Below are 8,333 nucleotides of genomic sequence, written 5' to 3'. Positions count from 1 at the left end.
TAGGCCTTCCACAAAGGAAGGCAAGGCAAAACTGTCCTGGCTCCTGGTTACACACTTCTCGTGACAGAGAGCAGCTGCTTGACATACTCAGGGCCTTGCTCATGAAAATAGCTGCTGGGCTATGAAGAAGCTCAGTGGTTAAAGCACTTGCCATGCAAGCATGAGGAACAGCATTTGGGTCCTTAGAACCCACAGAAACTCCAGGTATGTGGGGGGAACACGTGTAATTCTTGTTTGTACTCAGGGGGCAGAAACAGAAGCTCTCTGGAGAAAACTGGACAACCAGGACTAGCCATAAATGGTAACTTCAAGCATCTAAGATGATTGCTTAAAAAGGAAGATCAAAGATGAAAGAGTGCCAGCCCCCTTCCCATAGACTTTAGGCTTCTTATACTCTGAGGACATCCAGAATCAACCAGGCTCTGTGCCAAGGATCCATAAGGTACCATTCCCCTTTGCTTCCTTGAATAAAGCACTCAGTAGCCTGCCACGCTGTCTTTAAGAACAATAGCCAGTCAGCTCTGATCAGGAAAACACAATGAGTCCTCTGAGCACAGCAGTGCAATGCCAGGCAGGCAAGATCATAACAATCATTCATATTTAGATACGAGGAAGCCTGGCTCTGCCAGTCAGGACAGAGTGACAAAGGATGGCAGACACTTTCTTCAGGCACAGGTTTCCTTGCCTCCTAAGTCTGAGTTTTTAACCTGTCTGGTATGCATTTACTCAACCCTTTGCTGATGCCCTCCATCAATACCCACCATAGAGGGCCCGGAAGAGCTATTGCACCCTAGTTTCTTAATTCTCAGAGGTCATCCTTAGGACCCCACAGAGTTCTCATTAAGAGTCAATGAAGAGCCAGGCAGTGGTGTTGTAGGTAGGCTTTTAATCTCAGCACTTGGGAGGCAGAGGCAGGTGGATCTCTGTGAGTTCAAGGCCAGCCTGGTCTACAAGAGCTAGTTTCAGAACAGGCTCCAAAGCTACAGAGAAACAATACCTTGAAAAACAAACAACAAATAAACAAAAAAGAGTCAATGAAGAATTGAGTGTGGGCTTAAAAGCTCTGATCTCAGCATTTGGGAAGCTGAGACACGAGACTCTTAATGAGTTTAAGGCCAGCTTGGGCCACAGAGTGGAATTCTTTAACAAATAAGATATCATTTAACATGGAGCTGGAATGCATTGACACTGGTCTGTAAAATCAGATATTTAGGAGTTTGAGGCAGGAAGAATACAAGTTAAAGACAGCCTGTGCTATAGAGAGCTCCAAGTCAACCTGGGCTATATATTGAGACCCTTCCTCAAAAGCGAAAAGAGGGCTGGGGATATAACTCGGTGGTAGAGTATGTGACTACAGTGCTTGAGGCCTGAGATTCAATTCCCAGTACTGAAGTGTCGTAATAGGAGCAGCGGGGCTGCATCCCCAGCACTCTGGCTGCCTGGCTTGCTTATGCCCCGAAATAACAACACACAAACTGTATTCATTTAAACACTGCTTGGCCCATTAACTCTAGCCCTTACAGGCTAATTCTCATATCCTGATCAACCCATCTCTAATAATCTGTGTAGCATCAGTCTTACCGGGAAAGATTCAGTATGTCTGACCTGGCAGCTTGCTTCATGGCATCTGGCCCAGAGAGGGGAAGCATAGCGTCTCTGAGCTCACTTCCTCTTCCTCCCAGCATTCTGTTCTGTTTACTCCTCCCACCTATGTTTTAACCTATCAGGGACAAGCAGTTTCTTTATTGCTTAACCAATGAAATCAACAGATTGATATATGACACTCCCACATCACTGAAGGGTAAAATAGCCATATGCATATATATGTATGTATGTATCTATATGTGTGTATGTATGTATACATGTGTGTATGTGTGCATGTGTGTATATATGCATGTGTGTGTGTCTGTGTATATGTGTATGCATGTATGTAGGTATACAAACACATCTCATTCCTGGGTATGGCCCACTGCAAAACAGGCTATTTCTAATGTCAATGTGACTTCTGTGGTTTCACCAGAAGGTCATTTCTCCCTCTTCTGGTCTGGGCTGAGCAACTAGCTCAGCTTCAGTAAATGAAGCCCTGTGATGAGTGCCTGATGAGGTACTTGCCTTCCACCTCCCCCCATTCCCATGTTCCCAATTTTCTCAGGAGATATCGTCTATTTCCTTTCCCAGGAGGATCTATATATGCTACTTTTAGAGTTCTCCATGCTACTTTGCTTCTCTGGGGTGATGGACTATAGGCTCGTTAGCCTTTTTTTTTTTTACAGCTAGTATCCACTTATGAGTGAGTACATACCATGCTTATCTTTCTAGGTCTGGGTTAACTCACTCAGGATGGCTTTTTCTAGCTCGGTCCATTTGCATGCAAGTTTCAAGATATTATTTTTTAACCACTGAGTAGTAATGTATAAATGTACAACATTTTCTTTATCCATTCTTCAGTTGAGGGGAACCTAGATTGTTTCCAGGTCCTGGCTATTGCAAATAATGCTGCTATGAACATAACTGAACAAATGTCCTTGTAGTATGATTGAGCATCCTTTGGGTATATACCCAAGAGTGGTATTGCTGGGTCCTGAGGTAGGTTGAGTCCCATTTTTCTAAAACAAACAAACAAACAAACTGCCATAGTGATTTCCAGAGTGGTTGTACAGTTTGCATTCCCACCAGCAATGAAGGAGTGTTCCCTTTACTCCACATCCTCTCCAGTCTAAGCTATTATTGGTGTTTTTGATTTTAGCCATTCTGACAGATGTAAGATGGTATCTCAGAGTCATTTTAATTTGTATTTCCCTGATATTAACCAAGGATATTGAACATTTCCCTAAGTGTCTTTTGGCCATTTGCGATTCTTCTGTTAAGAGTTCTCTGTTTAGTTCTGTAACCCACTTTTAAATTGGATTATTTGGTGTTTTGATGTCTAATTTCTTGAGTTCTTTATATATTTTGGAGATCAGTCCTCTGTCTGATGTGGGGTTGGTGAAGATCTTTTCCCATTCAGTAGGATGCCTTTTTGTCTTATTGACTGTATCCTTTGCTTTACAGAAGCTTCTCAGTTTCAGGAGGTCCCATATATTTATTGTTGCTCTCAGTGTCTGTGCTACTGGTGTTATATTTAGGAAAGTGGTCTCCTGTGCTTATAAATTGAAGGCTACTTCCCCTTTCTCTTCTATCAGGTTCAGTGTAGTCAGATTTATTTTGAGGTTTTTAATCTATTTGGACTTGAGTTCTGTGCATGGGGATAGATATGAATCTATTTTCATTCTTCTATATGTTGACATTTAGTTATGCCAACAGCATTTGTCGAAGATGCTTTCTTTTTCCATTGTATAATTTTAGCTTATTTGTCAAAACTCAGGTCTTCATAGGTGTGTAGATTAATATCCGGGTCTCAATTCAATTTCATTGGATGAAAGGGGAAGATGAAAGGTGAAGGGGAGCAGGGAGGAGAACTTGAGGGGACAGTATAGTCAAGATGGGGGAAAGACAGAGACAAAGAGAAAAGAAAGAGATATTTTGATTGAGGGAGCCATAATGAGACTAGCAAGAAAACTGGCACTAGAGAAATTCCCAGGAATTCACAAGGATGATCCCAGCTAAGACCCTAAGCAGTAGTATAGAGGGTGCCCAAACTGGCCTTGCCCTGTAATCAGATTAATGACTATCTTAAATATCACCATAGAATCTTTATCCAGGAACTGATGGAAGCAGAGGCAGAGAGCCACAGCGGAGCACTGGGCTGAGTTCTCAATGTCCAGCCGAAGGGTGGGAGGAGTGAGAATATGAGCAAAGAGGTCAAGATCATGATGGGGATACACACTGAAACAGCTGACCTGAGCTAATGGGAGCTCACCAACTCTAGCTGGGCAGGGAAGGAACCAGCATAGGACCAAACTAGGTCCTCGGAATGTAGGTAACAGTTGTATGGCTGGGCAGACTGTGGGTAGTACCTGGATTTATCCCTATTACTTGTACTGGCTCTTTGGGGGGATACCCTGCTCAGCCTAGATATAGTAGGGAGGTCCTTGGTCCTTCCTCAAAGCAATGTGCCTTAGCCTCTCTGAGAAGTGGGGTAGTGGGGAAGGCAGAGAAAGTATGAGGAGGTGAGGGAGTGGGAACTAGGATTGGTATGTAAAATGAAAAAAAAAGATGGCTTTTTTCTGCTTTTTTTTTAATAAAATAAAAATAGGAGGAAAAAAAGCACTTGCAAAGAAGCTCGCTTTTGTTTTTGCCTGCAGCAGTCCTATTGCAAGTGAGCTCCGAAAACTCTGGACCATTGTGGAGCTGAGCCTGGAGTTGACCACACTCACATCCTAGCTCTTCTGCAACAGCTTAAGCTGGCATACCAAGCATTTGGCTAGATGATGCCCCATCCAACTAACATTCTGACATTGTTTCCTGTCCTAAATTCATGCCACCATTGTCTCAGACTTTTATTTAAGAGTTAGAATTTTTCACTTTGTGTTTGATAGCAACTCATGCCCCCTGTAGAGGTTGGCCACCGTGTTTATTAACATATCAATCACTGCAATGGCTATCTTCCTACCTTCCAAGTTAATAAGATTTAACATTAACAAGACAGACAGTTTTTTGATTCTTGAATCCCCTAAGCTCAATACAGACAACTTAATAACAGATCTTAGATGGAGAAGAGGAAAACAAACAAACAAAACCCTAGTTAGTGGCATAGCTTTGAAACTGGGTACAATCTGATTTCATCTTGTTTGGCGTTTTGATCAGCTTGAGGAGGCAGAACCTTTGTACCTATAATCTAAAGATGTTCTCTGAATGGATGTTGTTGACACCTAAACATGAGGCCTACATATCCTGACACTATGCATAACCCTGAACTCTAAAGCTTTTTAGTGAGTCCACACTAAGAAATGTCTTCTATCTAAAATTTAAAAAAGCAAAAAAAAAAGAAACAAAAAAAAAAACCCAACAACAAAAAACCCTCTTAAATCTGTGTTCTCTTTATCATGTCCCCTATCTCGACTACCCAGAGGCTTGACAGCTTGTTCAGCACCTGAGTGACAGTTGCTCACAACACAGGAACTGGACCCACTCACCTCCCAAAGCTCTGAGAATTCTGTAATCTCCTCTAAGAGATAAGCATTTTTGAGAAGGTTAGCCAATTTCCAGGAGATTAGCAGTTTCTGTGGTGTCCTGTTCTAACCTGATACTGACAGCTCTTCACTGACTTTCTTGAAAACCTTTATTTCACTGCTACAGCATAGCAAAAGAGCTCCGATCTCGTTCCCAACAACAACTAGGGCTTTGCAGGTAGGAAAAATTGTCCCCCATGTATGCCAGTATGCCGGATCAACTGAGGTGTTCAGTCATCTGCCAGGAACAGGTGGAGTCCCTGTTAACACGTGATTCCTGACTAAGAAACGTAGATTTCTTTTGAAACAAAATGAAAGGCTCATTTGGATGGTATAACTTGCATGAGTCTCAGTGTGCTTCTGGATATTCACAGCGAGAGGTGAGGGGAGTGCTCTCAATAGGAGACAGCAGCTAGCTGGGATCTGGAAGCTAAATGATCAGCATGGGGCAAATGATAATCAAAGTTATAGTAAGTCAAAACAGCTAATGCAGTGTATAAATTGTTTTCCCAAAGTGTTCTTTTTCTTTAACAGATATCAGTTTTTCTTTTTGTGGTTCTGGGAGTGGAACCCAGAGCCTCATACACAATAGGCGAGTGTTCTACCACTGAGCTGTCCCCTGCTCTGATTTCTACCTTTGACAGCATAATCCAGTGTGGGTTTATCCTTCAATAATTATTTACCATTAAATATTTGCTCAAGACTTGGGGTGTGACAAAAAATAAAGAGCTGTACTAAGTATAAAATACAGTCATGTTAGGAGGCCACCCTTCAATTGAGAGGTGGACATCCACTCCACAATTAGAAAGTAAAATATTAAATGGCAAAGTAGATAAGGCAGATTAAGGGACTTAAAGTCTTAGAAATCCTTTTTCTCAGAAATCCAACACACACACACACACATACACACGCATGACTCCATTTATCTATCTATCTATTTATATCTATCTATCTATCTATCTATCTATCTATCTAGCCATCCAGTCAAACCAAAGGCCAGATAAAACTGTCAATCTGAGGATAAATTTCTGTGCTCACATGGCCTGGATTGGCCTAGTAAAGCACCTACTGGAAACCGATAACAGTCCCTAATTCACTGAAACAGGTTACAGAGACTCAACCCTAGAGGCCACTGCCAAAGCACCTTCTTTCTTCCTTCTGCTCTCAGTTCAGAAGAAAAAGAGAGCCAGTGGGGGCCTGAGGTCAGGTTTAACACTACATTCTGCAAATTACTTGCCTACTATATCAGTGACATTCTACTTAAAATTCAAGCAGTTGTAAACCTGGCAGGTGCTCTGGCCAAACCAAGCCCACCTCTAAAGTCAATCTCAAGATGGGCTATCAAGAAAGCACTGCCTTAGCCTGGTGATGGTGGCTCAAGTCTTTTATCCCAGGACTCAGGAGGCAGAAGCAGACAGATCTCTGTGAGTTAGATAAGAAAGCACTGCCTTATATAGAGAAAATGAAGTATAGTTGTGGGTGACTCGTGAGTCTGGGAGCCGTGGAGCTCCCAATCTTTCAAGCCTTGGGTTCTTCAAATGACAAACAGGCGTGCTGATTCTCTGCCTCACATGGGTTTAACAACATATGCTTAGCCTAGCAGTTCAGAGGAGAGCAGAGAACGTTCATTTCAGGAAGGAAGCAGAGACTGAAAGGTGTTTTTACATAGTTAGGGTTGACATTCTTCTTCAGTTTAAGAGCTGCTCGATGGGGGACCCTCACAGTGCCCTTTTCGGCACATCCCAGGTAACAGTCCTGCCCACAGCTAAGAGCAACCAGAGGAAGAAAGCCAGGCACCTAGCTGCTGCAGAGTTGGGAATGGGTGTGATATTTAGATGTAAAGACCTTCCTGTGAACCCAAGCGAGGAGCTGCTGTGAACACACCTGGGTCTATTAATCAGCTCAGCCTTCTTCCTATGTCACTTTAATAAGATTATCCTCTATGAACTGCCGAGGGTCCATGGAAGCCAAGTGCTGCAGAGGGCTCTCCGGAAGGACCAGAGCCACTTCCAAATCCGAAGATGGAAACCCCACTTTTTCAAGCAGGGGGCAGACTCTCTTAAGAAAGCTAGACAACTAGTTATAGAACTAGGGGATAAGCAGTGACGACTCCCCCAGGACAAAAGCCTGGGTTTGGTTGAGCTGAAGTACAGAGAGTCTTCCACAGTAGTTGATAGGGGGTCGCACAGACAAAACAACTTTTGATCCTGTTATTGGCACATTTTCTAGTTTCTTCCCTGTTAAATCTATAATGAAAACACACCCTCTCGCTTGATTCCTCAACGTTTGAAATGTAGATTGTCTTCCTAGGCAACTCTGGTATGGCTCCCTTCGACCTACTCCAAACCACCACTCTGCCCCACCCCCAGCCCTGAAGCGCCGCCACCCCAGTTTTTTTCTAGTGGCAACTACTATGAGGCCACCCGCAGTGCACCTACACCAGTCTAGGTCCGAGCTGCAGGCTGAGTCTCAGGTTACCGACGTCGTGACCGCCCGCCTCTGTCTTTATTCCTGGTCTTGCTGGTCAGGACTTGGGCTTTCTCTGGACCTACAGAGTGGGTTCTTCTGAACCTCAAGGCGACCTGGAGCCTGGGGAAGCCTTTTAGGACCAAGGGAAGCCATCGTTTCCATAGTCCGAGGCTAATTCCTGTTCTCCTAGTCCCCAGTGGCAGTCCCCTTTCCCCCCTCCCAGCTTCTGTCGCCTCAACGTTTCCAGACACCCGCCCCGGGCCACCCGCCAGCCGCTATCACTGACGAGGGCACGGCTGGCCTGGGGCAAAGTTGGCGGCCACCTTCGCGCCCTGCTGCTCCCTCTCTCCCTCCTCTTCCTCCCCGGGGGGCCCCCGGTTGCCTCTTCCCTCACGCAAGCCGCCAGGCTCGGTGAACCCAATAGAGCACAGCGGCGCACTCTGGGTCACCCCCTGCTCAGACCAAGCCCTTTCTGCTCCCAGGGGCCAAGAGGACCCAGCTCGGCTAGGGCGGCGCCGCTGCCCCGCGCCTGGCGCTCGGGAACCTTGTGCGCGGGGCAGCCCGAGGCGCTGGCTGCGATCCAGGAAGGGGAGCGGCGGGGGAAGCAGCGCGCAGGGGAGGGCAGAGGCGGAGAGCCACGAGCCCAGGAGCAGAGGCGGGCTCCGCACCGCACCGCGCCCCGCACGCTCGCTGGCTCCCGAGACGCGCGGGCGGCCGCCTGGGCGCACCAGCCGGGTCACCTTGTCCCGGAGG

At 45.4% G+C, this 8,333-nt stretch overlaps 1 protein-coding gene across 2 annotated transcripts in view; it reads left to right on the top strand.

The window, feature by feature from the left end:
* Nucleotides 1-7,828: 7,828 nt before the first annotated feature.
* The window catches only part of Syndig1 (synapse differentiation inducing 1), a 150,544-nt gene continuing 150,039 nt past the window's right edge, over nucleotides 7,829-8,333 (top strand). The window contains exon 1 of one of the 2 annotated variants that reach the window (XM_041670111.1): nucleotides 7,829-8,332. The gene's annotated coding sequence lies outside the window, so the exon portion shown is untranslated. The remainder of the gene's footprint in view (nucleotide 8,333) is intronic. The other variant, XM_041670113.1, reaches the window with a different exon arrangement.

Source organism: Microtus oregoni, unplaced genomic scaffold (genome assembly GCF_018167655.1).
Source record: "Microtus oregoni isolate MIOR12 unplaced genomic scaffold, Mior012 000020F_ref0000438, whole genome shotgun sequence".
Lineage (NCBI taxonomy): Eukaryota > Metazoa > Chordata > Mammalia > Rodentia > Cricetidae > Microtus > Microtus oregoni.
The sequence above is the reverse complement of the archived record's forward strand: the minus strand, read 5'-3'. Positions and strand labels throughout refer to the sequence as shown.